Source organism: Vombatus ursinus, unplaced genomic scaffold, assembly GCF_900497805.2.
Source record: "Vombatus ursinus unplaced genomic scaffold, bare-nosed wombat genome assembly UNPS02009835.1, whole genome shotgun sequence".
Classification (NCBI taxonomy): Eukaryota; Metazoa; Chordata; class Mammalia; order Diprotodontia; family Vombatidae; genus Vombatus; species Vombatus ursinus.
This window is the reverse complement of record NW_020949613.1, coordinates 15110942-15123758: the sequence shown is the minus strand read 5'-3', so window position 1 is coordinate 15123758 and position 12817 is coordinate 15110942. Positions and strand designations below refer to the sequence as shown.

The 12817-nt window shown below is 37.8% G+C and overlaps 1 pseudogene; it reads left to right on the top strand.

Annotated features, from left to right (window-relative positions):
• The first annotated feature begins 9120 nt into the window (after positions 1–9120).
• On the top strand, positions 9121–9804 carry LOC114036424 (annotated as a pseudogene).
• The last annotated feature ends 3013 nt before the right edge of the window (positions 9805–12817 follow it).

Here is a 12817-nt window from a genome sequence, read left to right as displayed (position 1 = left end):
TTCAAACATTACATAATTATTTGTTTACATCATGAGTTATGTCATGATTAAAGATATTTAAATAACATTTGATTGATATTGTCATTCTAGTTTAAAACTGAGGTTTTAGGTAATACAAAGTACACAGGAGAAGATGAAACAGTTTCATTATTAATGACCACTAATTAACTGAAATCAAAGTTCAACATGTTAGGTAAAGAAACAATTGACTTTCTTACTTGAATTATACTTGGTGAATAATTCATGAATGTGTGAAATGTTTTTTTTTTCTTTTTTTTTTGGTTTTGTCACTGTTAGGAAAGTTGCAAATGGCTACAGTTAGGAAAGGGGTTTAATGCTGGTAAATTGACTTGTGCTTTACTTTTGGCTCTAAGATTAATTAGTTATCGATTTGACCTTCAGGTAAGAAGAAATATGATAGGCTTTTGTTTCCTTATTTTGTTTGCAAATAATATTTTATAAAATAAACATGTAACACCAATTTTTCAAATATAATGTTACCATTGGAAATGTATATAGGTGTATATATGTATGCATTGCTTCTGAAAACAGACTGACTGAGGATCAAAAGGCTAGACATGGCACAGGAGATACCTCATTTAGGCCCAACAGGAGACCATTAAGAAAAGCATAGGGTAGTCCCGGGAGTCAAGATGCAGAGTAAGAGGTGAGTCTCTCTTACCCTCCCCTAGTAACCCCTGAAAGCCCAGAAAATATCACCCCAGGAAAAACCCTGGAACAGCTGAACCAGAAGAAAGATGGGGTGCAGCAGTCTAGTAGCCCAGGTAGCTTGAGGAATTAACTGGAAAGACCACTTTTACCTTGGAGGAAAGGGAGCAGTACAGAATGGGAGGCATCCCAGCAAGCTAGTGGAAAGCCCCACCTCAGCATACCAGAGGGAGATCCTGAACCCCAGGTGGTGGAGCAGGCAAACACCAACACCTGGACCCCTGAGTGCTTCATTGAGGGCAGAGGAACTGGTGGAAACCAGCTTAGAAAACTGCCAGGTGCCTTGGTATTCTACAGCAAATGGCTCTCCCAGTGCCTCAGCAAAACTAAGGGAAGAAGTGCTCCAACAGGCCCCAGGTGGATAAACACCCTACGATATCCATTTGAAAGGAGCTGAAGAAAGCAAAAGGAAGGAAAGGCCTGGTTAAGCAGGAAATCTTCAGGAGCTCCACTACCCCATCCTACCCCTAGAGTTCCAGTGTTGCTGATTCCAGCCCAACACCAGATAAGCTGCCAGAATCCTACAGCCTCCAATTGCCAACATTGGAGACCCCAGCACACAAAGCCATCAACCAAGCCCTAGGTTCCCAACATAAGAAGCTTGAGTCAGTGCCCTCTGCTCCCCAGCAGGAGAGCCAAATCTCTTTAAACACCAGGAAATAAGCAAACAACATAAGCAAAAGAAATGTACAATAAATTCTTATTATGGGAAGAGTGAAGATCAAGGCAGAAATTCTGAAGAGGACAACATTGTCAACAATCCCACATCTGGAACCTCAAAGGGAATATGAACTTGCCTGAAGCCCAAAAAGCCTTCTTAGAAGAGCTCAAGAAGGATCTTAAAAGTCAAATGAGAGAGGTAGAAGAAAAAAAATGAGAGGTATGCAAGAGAGAGTCAATAGCCTGGAAAAAGAAGGAAAAAAAATAACTGTAGAAAACAAGTCCTTAAAAATGCAATTGGCCAACTGGAAAAAAAGTACACTGAAGAAAACAAGTCCCTAAAAAATACAATTGGCCAAGTGGGGAAGGAGGTATAAAATCTAATAGAAGAAAACAATGTGTTAAAAATTAGAATTGAGCAAATGGAAGCTAATGACTCTATGAGAACAAGAATCAGTCAAAGAAAAACAAAACAATGAAAAAATAGATGAAATGTAAAATACCTCATCGGTAAAACAACTGACCTGGAAAATAGATCCAGGAAAGACAATTTAAAAATTATTGGTCTACCTATAAATCACGATTGAAAAAAGAGCCTGGACAGTATCTTTCAGGAAATCATAAAGGAAAACTGACCTAAAGTCCTAGAACTAGAGGGTAAAATAGCCATAGAAAGAATCCACCAATCACCTCCTGAAAGAGATCCCAAATTGAAAACACCGAGAAACATAGTAGCCAAATTCCAAAATTACAAGGTCAAAGAGAAAATACTGCAAGCAGCCAGAAAGAAACAATTTAAGTATCTACTTTACAAGACCGTTGGATGTGGAAAATGATATTCCATAAGGCAAAGGAAATTGGAATACAACCCAACATCAACTACCCAGTGAAAATGAGCATGATCTTTCAGGGGAGGAGATAGATATTCAACGAAATAGGGGACTTCCATACTTTCCTGATAAAAAGACCAGAGCTCGACAGAAAATTTGATCTTCAAATACAAGACTCAAGAGAGACATAAAAAGGTAAATGGGACAGAAAGATACAATATGTTGTTAATAAAGGCAAATTGTTTATATCCCTACAAGGAAATATGCCATTTGTAACTCTTGAGACCAGCATTGTTATTACACCATGTTAAAAGGGTATACATAAAGGGGGTGGGTATAAACTGACTTTGATGTAGTGATGAAAAAAATCTAATCAAGTGGGTTAAATGGATCCAAGTAAGTTAATTAATCTCATCTAACTAAGAAAATGTACTGAGAGAAAAGGAAAGGAGGAGGCAGACAAGGGTGAATTATATCACAGAAAAAGGCACAAAATCCTATTACAGCAGAGGGAAAGAAGGGAGGGAGATGAACATTGTTTGAACCTTACTCTCATCAGATTTGGCTCAAGAAGAACATAATCAATTAGGCATAGAAATCTAACATGCCCTATAGGCAGTAGGAAGGAAAATAAGAAAGAAAAGGGAGGTGTTTAATAGAAGTGAGGTCAAACTGAGAGAGGTGGTAGTCAAAAGCAAAACAGTGAGGGGGGGAAAGGAGAAAGGAGAAAGAAAAACATAAACAGGGGGGAGGATGGAGAGAAAGACAGATAATAATCATAATTGTGAATGTGATATATGAATGTAATGGAATACTATTTTGCTATAAGAAATGATGAACAGACAGTCTTCAGATAAACCTGGAAAGACTTGTATGGTTTGATGCTGAGTGAAGTGAGCAGAACCAGGAGAATGTTGTACACAATAGCAGCCACATTGAGTGATAACTGACTTTGATAGACTTAACCCCTCTCAGCGATAAAAGGATCTAAGACATTTCCAAAACCTAATGATGGAAAATGCTATCCACATCCAAAGAAAGAACTATGGAGTTTGAATGCAGATCAAAGCATACTGTTTGCCATTTTTGTCTTCTGTTATGTTTTATTTTGTTTCTTCTTTCTGGTGGTTCCTCCTATTAGTTCTAATTCTTACAACATCACTAAAGTGAAAATATGTTTAATAGGGATGTGTGTGTGTATATATATCCTATATTAGATTGCTTTCTTGGGGAGGAAGGTGGGACAGGAGGGGGGGAAATTTAAAACTCAAAAGCTTTATGGAAGTGATTGTTGATAAATTAAAATAAATTAATAAAAAAAAGTGAAAAAAGAAAAGCATAGGGTAAGTTTGCTATATAAACCTGAGAAAGAAATTCCCAACTTCTAATTCCTGACTACATTCCTTCATTCTATTTCTTTTGCTAACTAGGTTTCAGAGTCTAGTTTAATATGGGAATGGATATTTCCCTAATCTTTGGCATTACCTTTTTAGCAATCATGTGTTTAAAAGTTCCCACGTTTAGAGTCAGTCACCAATTTCCCAGAGACAGAAGACTTTCTTAAAAGGCTCAATTGCAGCTGAAGTGTATAGATTAGACACAAAATTCCAATAAATCTATGTTTTGCCATCCATTGTTGTGAGGTATTTAGATGTTGAATGTTCAAAATGAATGAGGAATATTTTGCTCAGTATTCTTACAAAGTTTCTTAACCTTTCTGGAAGTATGTAGTGAGTCTAATGAGTTGCTTGTGTCTTTACATTTCTGTATTTGTCCATACATATCTTTAAGTCCATTGCATCTTACATGTTTTTTATTTTTTCAGGAGTGAAATAAAGGCTACCCCATTTTTGAGGATCCTAACAAATTGAATGCTTGTGAGTCATGAACTCTATTAATTATTTTCAAGGAGACCTAGACAAAAGCAATATCAAAAATGTATTCAATTACAAAGGAAAGAAATAAACTGATGCCTTTGGTAAGGCCCACAAGATTGAAACTGTCTAATGTGAACAAGGTTCTTGAGAGGCTCACAGACATGGATTATCAGTTTAAATACAAATTGATCTGTCAGGTAGAGGAGATGAAATAGCTGGTAAAATTTTAAGAAAGTCTTGGATAAAGGATATGAACAGGCAGTTCTCAGGTGAAGAAATTAAAGCCATCTATAGCCATATGAAAACATTCTCTAAATCATTATTGATTAGAGAAATGCAAATCAAAACAACTCTGAGGTACCACATCACACCTATCAAATTGGCCAACATGACAGAACAGGAAAATGATAAATGTTGGAGAAGATGTGAGAAAATTGGAACACTAATGCATTGTTGGTGGAGTTGTGAAATGATCCAAACATTTTGGAGAGCAATTTGGAACTATGCCCAAAGAGATATAAGACTGTGCATACCCTTTGACCCAGCAATAGCACTTCTAGGGCAGTATCTCAAAGAGATCATACAAATGGGATAAGGACCCACATGTACGAAAATATTTATGGCAGCTCTTTTTGTGTTGGAAAAGAATTGGAAATTGAGAGGATGCCCATCAATTGGGGAATGACTGAACAAGTTGTGGTATATGAATGTAATGGAATGCTATTGTGCTATAAGAAATGATGAACAGGGCTCACATTCCTATAATCTAGCTAATACCTCCCTAATGTTCAGACTCCTTAAGAGTCTGCCCAATATGATGGATCTTCTAATAAACCTTGTCTTTGGCTGAAAGAAGTCTTGGGTTGAATTTTTTCTAGCAGGAACTGCATGTTATCATATTGGGGCCCCAGCACTCCTAAACCCCTAAACCTCAACATTTTGGTGTCCCATATAGGGAAACTACCTAATCCCAAGTTCTTCTTTAGCCAAGACTGGAAGGTATGTAAGCCTTTCTCCCCACCCCTCCTTCTTGCTTTGCAGTTGGGCTCGCTCTCCAAGCATCAAGGTTTTGGAAGTGCTTTTCAGGCAGACAGTTATGAAGCTAAAGAGGTCCAGACGTTTGGGGTGCTGGAACCCTGAGATCATGATGTGGGCCCTGCCTGAATGAATTCAACTCAAATCTTCTTCCAGCCAGAGAAAAAGTTTATTAGAGACAAATCATATAGGCCAGACTCTTAAGGAATCTGAACATTAGTAATGCCTGCAGGGACGGACAAGTGGGAGTGAAAGAGTCTCAGCCTTTTGGGCATGAGAAATTTTCAACATTTGAATGGGAGACAGGGTGGATCTTATATACACTGAATTAACTTTGGATGGTCAGAGGAGGGGCCTGGGAAAAAGGTCTAGATGAGAATTCTGATTGGAAGGTCTGAGAGATTGAATGGACAATGGGAATAGATAAGAAGAGGGACTGGAAGGAAAAAGTTTGAAAGGCATCTGCATAAGATCAAAAGGTGGGGCTAGGGCTTTCAAAGGGAGATAAGAGGAGTTGATAAGGGGCCTAAAAGTTTAAGGGCTTTCTGGGGCCTGTAGACAAATGGGAGCCAAATTCTTTTTGATGAAAAGGGGCAAAGGTCTGAAACTGAATAATGGGCCCATACCCCATCAAAGCTGTCTCACACTGGGCCTGACACTCTCAGCCTCGCAGTCCACTGGTTTGGTTTGAGACTATGGACCTGGGTATACCTTCTGTAGCATAGAGGACAAGGACAGATTCCCTACCCAGAAGCAAATACCCAATTCAGTCAGTTCTCTACGCTTTAGGTAATTGGGGAAAACTGCAGTTGCTTTTTGGTTCCCTGAGGTTTACTTACTCCTTTCCCTCTACACTCTTGAATCCTCCTTCATGAAGGTTACAGGGAAAAAGTTAGAACAGATGAAAATATCTTGTTCACTCCTTTCTCCCACACCTTTCCCTTGAGTCGAGAGGTTATCTGTTAATCCCTCCCATAGGAGAAGAGAGTTTCACCCTTTACCGCTCACCTTCGATTTTGCCCTCTCAAGGGGTGGGGCAGCAGCTACAGTGTGGGACCCCCTGGCAATGGCCTTGGGCCCTAGGGCAACATTTACCTGGAAGTATCACCCAGGTTCAGCATATCCTACTCAAGGTAAAGAAGCAAGCCTCTGAACTTGGGTAAGGAAGCTCTTTTAAATTTGTAGTTTTACCTATTAATGATGAGATGTTGATTCTTTGTGCAAAATAATTTGGAAGTGCATTTAACAAAACTGAAGTCACCTGATTGGTAATGGGTTTGTTTCAAGTTTCAAATTGGTGAACTTTTTGTGTCAGTTATGTCAAGAAACTTTTTATAATTTGGTTACCTCTGAAATAATTTGGCTATTGTTGGTTATTGTTTTAATATGTAAACTAGTCAAAAAGCTTGTTTGGATTATGTATGGCTTGCTGAGAATTTGCAAGTGTATAGAAATCTCTAATGACTGGCATTTTAAACCAGGACACATTTAAGTCTGAGATGTAAATCCTGGAGAACTTTTTCCTAAACTGTGATTAATGAAACTTATCTTATTTTGAGTTGTCTGATGGATCATAATCCATCGATAATCAATCTACCACCTGAGAGAAATGCCACAAGCTACTCAGAATGTGATACTGGTGGGAGGTCAGCACTGGGAAAAATCAGAGAGGACAATTTTAGCCTTAGTCTAGGATGGGATTCTCCTGGCTCAGTTTCCCCATTATATTCCTTTGAAAGGGAATGTTACCCACCTGGCTATTCCTGAGTCTGGCTATGAGGTGAATTTGATACTGCATGGTTGGAAAACTGAATTATCTGAATCCAAACAGAGCTCAGAATGTTTTGTCCTGTCATCTGGGCCCTGCAGTTTTTTTTTCTGTCAGATTTGTGTACAGGCCATTTCATCTACAGTTTGTAGCAAACAGTGGGTACCAGCCAATGTCTCCTCATTGTTTCCTGGATGCAGCCTGTGCTGGGTTCCAGTCAACCTCCTCTTTGGGACCTCCTTGAGGCAGAGAAAGCTCTATGCCCCTTCTCAGCAAGAAGCAGTTTCAGAAGCTAAGACCTTTGCCCTTTACTCCAAAAGAATTTGGGTCCCATTTGTTTGAGGGGGGAATGGTGAGGATGTGATCTAGACCCCTAAAAGGAAAAACCCTGGACTTTCCCACATAGCCAAATCTGGCATTCACCTGAGGCCATAATTCCATCAATTAGCCTTTCATGGTGGCTACACTGAATGTCCCAATTCTGTTACCCTTAACCTAGCCTAGCCCCCCAATGGCCCCTGGCCATTTCCCAGACTTAATCCTAGGTAGGCTCCATTGTCCAGGTCCTAGAAGTTCTTTTCACCCAACTCCCAGTTTACTGGTCACTCCATTCAAGTCTTCCTTAAACCCCTCCACCTGTCACCCCAAAATACTTGGCCACTCCTAGATCTCTCCCACAGTCTTTCTGTAGATAAGGTCTTTCTTGTCTCCCTTAAGGTAATTCTTAAAATCTAGCCACTGCTCAGATTCTTATAATCTAACCAATACCTCACAGACTCTCAGATTCCTCAAGAGTCTGGCAAATATAGCAGATCTTTAATAAACCTTTTCTTTGGCTGAAAAAAAAAAGAAATGATGAACAGGCTGACTTCAGAAAAACCTGGAAAGACTTGTATGGTCTGATGCTGAGTGAAGTGAGACGAACAAGGAGAACATTGTACACAGTAATAGCCACATTGTGCAATGACTAATATTGACAGACTTAGCCCTTCTCAGTAATGCAAGGATCTAAGACATCTCTGAAGGCCTCATGATGGAAAATGCTATCCACATCCAAAGAAAGAACTGTGGAGTTTGAATGCAGATCGAAGCATGCTATTTGCTACTTTTTTTTTCTTCTGTTGTGTTTTGTTTCCTCTTTCTGGTGCTTCATCCTGTTGGTTCCAATTCTTCCTTACAACATCACTAATGTGAAAATATGTTTAATAAGAATGCATATGTATAGCCTATATCAGATTGAGCCATCTTGGGGAGGGAGGGGGAGAAAAATTTAAAACTCAAAAACTTATAGAAGTGATTGTTGGTAAATTAAAATAAATTAATTTAAAAAAAACACAAAAAAGTAATATGTACCAGCATAGTTGCAGTAAATGAGAGCCCCAAGGCAGAGTTCCATGGTATGTGTTTCCTTAATAAAACTGTTAATTGGATTTTTCCCATTAACCTTTAAAAAAAAAAGAAAGAAAGACATTGATAATCTGTGGGCACCAAGGATTGTGGTGGTTTTCTAGTCCATGTCATATAAGAATAAATTGAAGGAATTGCTGATGGTTAGCCTAGAGAAAATATAAGAAAATAAGATCATTGTGTTAAATTATTTGAAAGATCCTCAATTTGGAAAAGGGGATTACCACTTCGTTCTCTGGCTAATTAGAGAGGATAAAGAGACCCTAGGTAAAATAAGAGAAACATTCTTAAAAAAATAATGAAAAAAATACTCCAAAGAAGCAATGAAGAATTTAAATGAATATCAAAATTTTGGTCAATCAAAAATGTGACACTGAGGAACAGATGAAGAAGAACTTGTGAATCATCAGGACTTCAAGTGTATGGTATATTTACCATTAAGTCTATCAGGGCTATATGAAGGAGTAAAACCATCACTTTTTGTTTGATGAATGAAAGGAAACATTTTCAGAAGTGCTAGTAGATATTAGAAAATCTATTCATGGTCTCAGGAAGAAGAGGTATGTTACGGCGGCCAATAATAGTCTGGTGGGGGTAATATAGAAAACTCTAAGTTGTCCAATCATGAAGTGAAATCTCTATATTCCTGGAACAAGAATATGGGAATTGTGGGAACCTTCTAGGACTAAGAAAATTTATTGATTACTACACATTTCTGGTGAATCATTTGAAAGTCAAAGAAAAAACCATCAGAAAAAAAGGGGGGAGATGGCCAGAGGGGCTGGCATGGGTAGATGGGATTGAGGCAGGAGACATGGGTGGGGTCCTGGTGTATGGAGGCAGAGTCACATTGGGCACCAAATGAGTGCACGCTTTCTGAGCCAAAGACTGGTGGGTCACAAGTATTGACATGATAGAAAATGAAGATGCCAACATCAGTGTGGTTGTTAAAATGACAGACTCCTTCACCAAGCAAACTGATCAGGTGACTGTTGATGTTAGGAAGCTTTTGGGTGATAAGAAGGTGGATGCCAATCTTTGTTTGACTGGAAGCTAAATCTCTCTATAAAAAACTGTGACTTCATGTGGAAACAGAGCATGGGAACCTCAACCATCTCTAGTCACCTTGCAACCAAACACCTCAAGGATGGAGGCCTGCTGACCTTGGCCGGGGCTAAGGCTGCTTTAGATGGAACACCAGGAATGATTGTCTAAGGCATGGCCAAGGAAGCGGTCCATCAGCTGTGTCAGAGCCTGGCTGGGGACAATAATGGCATACCATCAGGTTCCACTGCCATTAATATGCTTCTGGTTACCCTTAATAGGCCAATGAATAGGAAATCAATATTTGACACAGACTGGCTCCTGGACCCCCCTAGAATTCCTTGTTGGAACCTCTTACAACTGGATCACAGGAAAAAACAGGCCAAGCTCCAAAAGCCTAATCCAGGTGGTAACTGCCAGAGGGAAGACTGAGCTGACACCAGTTTATTTTTAATAAGTCATCTAAGATCACAGCACCTGAAGAAAGAATGGACACAGGATCCTAACACTCAGCCTAATGTAGTTTTCCCAGCAAATCTGTAGTCCCCCTCAACAGTGCCAGGTAGGGATCAGTATTTCTCTTTCATTTAATGTGTTTCTGTCTCTTCAAAAGTGTCAAATGCTCATTTGAAATAAATAAAGTAGAATTATAAGGATGAAGACCCCTAAGTAGGGGGTGCTCAGAGATGTCATCCAGGGACATTGTTTGGTGTCCTCTGCTGCCCTCAATATAAGTTGCGCTTTGTGTCCCTTCTGTCCAGTTCTTCACAGTAACTTCTCTTCTTGACCACCTGAGTAATGTATGCATTGATGTGTTCTGGTCATTGTTTTTTATTGTCAAGACACTATTTGATCCAGTATTTGTGTAATGGGATTAATTGTTGGGGTCCTGACTTAAATTGCCTTAAATGTCCATTAGCAGTGTAAGTGAAGGATGGCTCTTGCCAGGTTGTTGTTATAAATGTTTCATATGACTACCCAGATCCCCTCTGGATGAGGGAGGGAGGGATAGATGTCTTAGCTACAAGGGAAGCAGTGGTAGTTATCATCACATGGCATGTTTAGGCCTTAATTAATGCTGCTTAGTTAATAATTTTGAATATTTTAATCAAAATGGAACACATGATTTACTGTCCAAACAACATTGCCTACAAAATGTCAGTAGTCAGATTTTAGGTATTTTGTCCACACTGCGAATTATTTCTGTGTTAGCTTTGTACAGAGCTAGATTTTTTTTAATTGAATAATCAGACATTTATCCCTCATTCTCTTCTACATTTTGATCTTATATGATTAATTTAAAACAAATAGAGGCTATCCCCATAAAAAAAGAAAAAAAGGAAAAAAACTACTTTGAAAAGAATTCTAAAAAATACATTTTTTAAAAAGAAACTGAATTACTTTCTCAACATAGGTGATATTTTCATCACCACATCTTGTTAAATATTATGACTTTTGAAAAGAAATAAGAAAAAATAAAATGGCTAAGAAGATGTTAGTGAAATAGACCTTGATTTTTGGAATGTTCCTCAAAATTAACAAATGATAGGCTTGTAACCAAGGACAGGTTTTAGGTTGTAACAATTGTGTGAGGAATGAATATGCTTATAGACTTGTTGTTCTGATCAAAAGTCCTCTAAACTAAAAATTGAGAAGTGAAAACAATTCCCAGGCATTCATAAAAAGACAGTAAAAAGGCTATCCAATAAGACAAAGAAAAAAGAACACTAGTTAAGAAGAAAAAGAAGCAATACACATGACAACAAAAGATAGCGTTTAACAAAATCAAGCAAGTAGGAAGATTAGGGGAAGGGGAGTGTGGGAGAAAATGTTTTCATATTATCAGATATGGCCTATATCCTTTTCAAAATGACCAACTGAGAAAGATAAAGATATGATAGGGAATTTCAGCTAACTGAATTTCTACTTGAATTAGCACTTGAATCAGTAGTACTCTAAAAAAAAAAGTACTTCAATGAAACCATGTACTCCTTGATATGGTTATTAATTCTACTAGTGTAAAACATTACAACAATTGACCTGGATTCAGGAAGACCTGAATTCAAATCCAGCCTCAGACATTTACTAGCTGTGTACCCTGGGGGAGTCCCTAAAACTTATTTACTTCACTTTCCTCTTCTGTAAAATGTGCTGGAGGAGGAAATGGCAAATCACTCCAGTATCTTTGGCAAGAAAACCCCAAATAGGGTCACAAAAAGTCACAATTGAAATGACTGAGCAGCAACTACATGGGCTATTATTGAATTTATAAAATAGAGAATATTCAGATATTATTTGGTCCAATCCTCTCATTTTATAGCTAAGGAAACTGAAGACTTACAGACTAGGTGACAACCAGAGATTACAAAATTAATATATAGCATAATTTGAATTTGAATTTAGATCCTCTGACTCCAAATATAATGTTCCTCTTTATCACACTGATACTCTCATTTTGATTTTAGTATGTATTTTCATGAATCCTCTTTTAAAGAGCAACTCAAATTGCTGATTGCTTTTAATTTTTCTTGTGGGAGCCATGTGTAACACTTAGGTCATCCTTTTATCTCTTGCTATTGCTACCTATATGAACCACTTTCCTTTCCAGGTTGACAAGCCCTGATGACAGGTTAAAACCTTCATTATGTCCAAGATAAAATTAAAAATAAACTGTAAGGTCTTAGGAAGGGAGACATCTATCCATTGTTCTTTCTTTCACCTGCAATTTTGATTCACCTGAGATTGTGTTTTTTCATAATTTTTAGGTACTTGGGAGTGGTATTAAATAATAATAACATTGAAAAGATGGGCCTTTGTGATAGGAAACTAAAACCAAAACCCTTGATAAATTCTAGACCTGACACAATGATCATGTTATATTTCTGAAGATAAAAGAAATAAAAAGGAAGAAAGATTATGTTGGACTTAGTGCTGACTGAAGAGAAATTAATAGATAAAATGCAAATGATGAAATCCATAGAAAAAATCACAATCTAATTTTAGAGTCTGTGATTTTGTGATAATCAAAGTACTACATGTAGTAAATATGTATGTATGTATATGCACATATGTATGTATATGATAGATAGATAGGTAGGAAACCCCAAACTTTCAGAAGATGGATTTTAAAAACTTCATAAAAGAGAGGGAAATGACTGATTTTAAAAGGTAAATTAGCTAAAGAGGTCTAGGGGACTAACCACAATTGAATTCTGATGATAATAGTTTGGAATTATCTCGACTGTAAATCAAATAGAGAAGGTAAGTACAGAAACCAGGTGTGTGGCAAGGGAACAGATGCAGGTTTTTGCATAAAGGTTTGTTGACACATGTCCATGCTTGTGTTGCCTTAATCCAGCATATTAATTATTACTTTTTTTAGTGACAGAATCTTTTACTAGTATGTTTGATATTAATTCTCACAATACTGGTGATACAGAATAATTTACTCATATTGAGATAAGGAG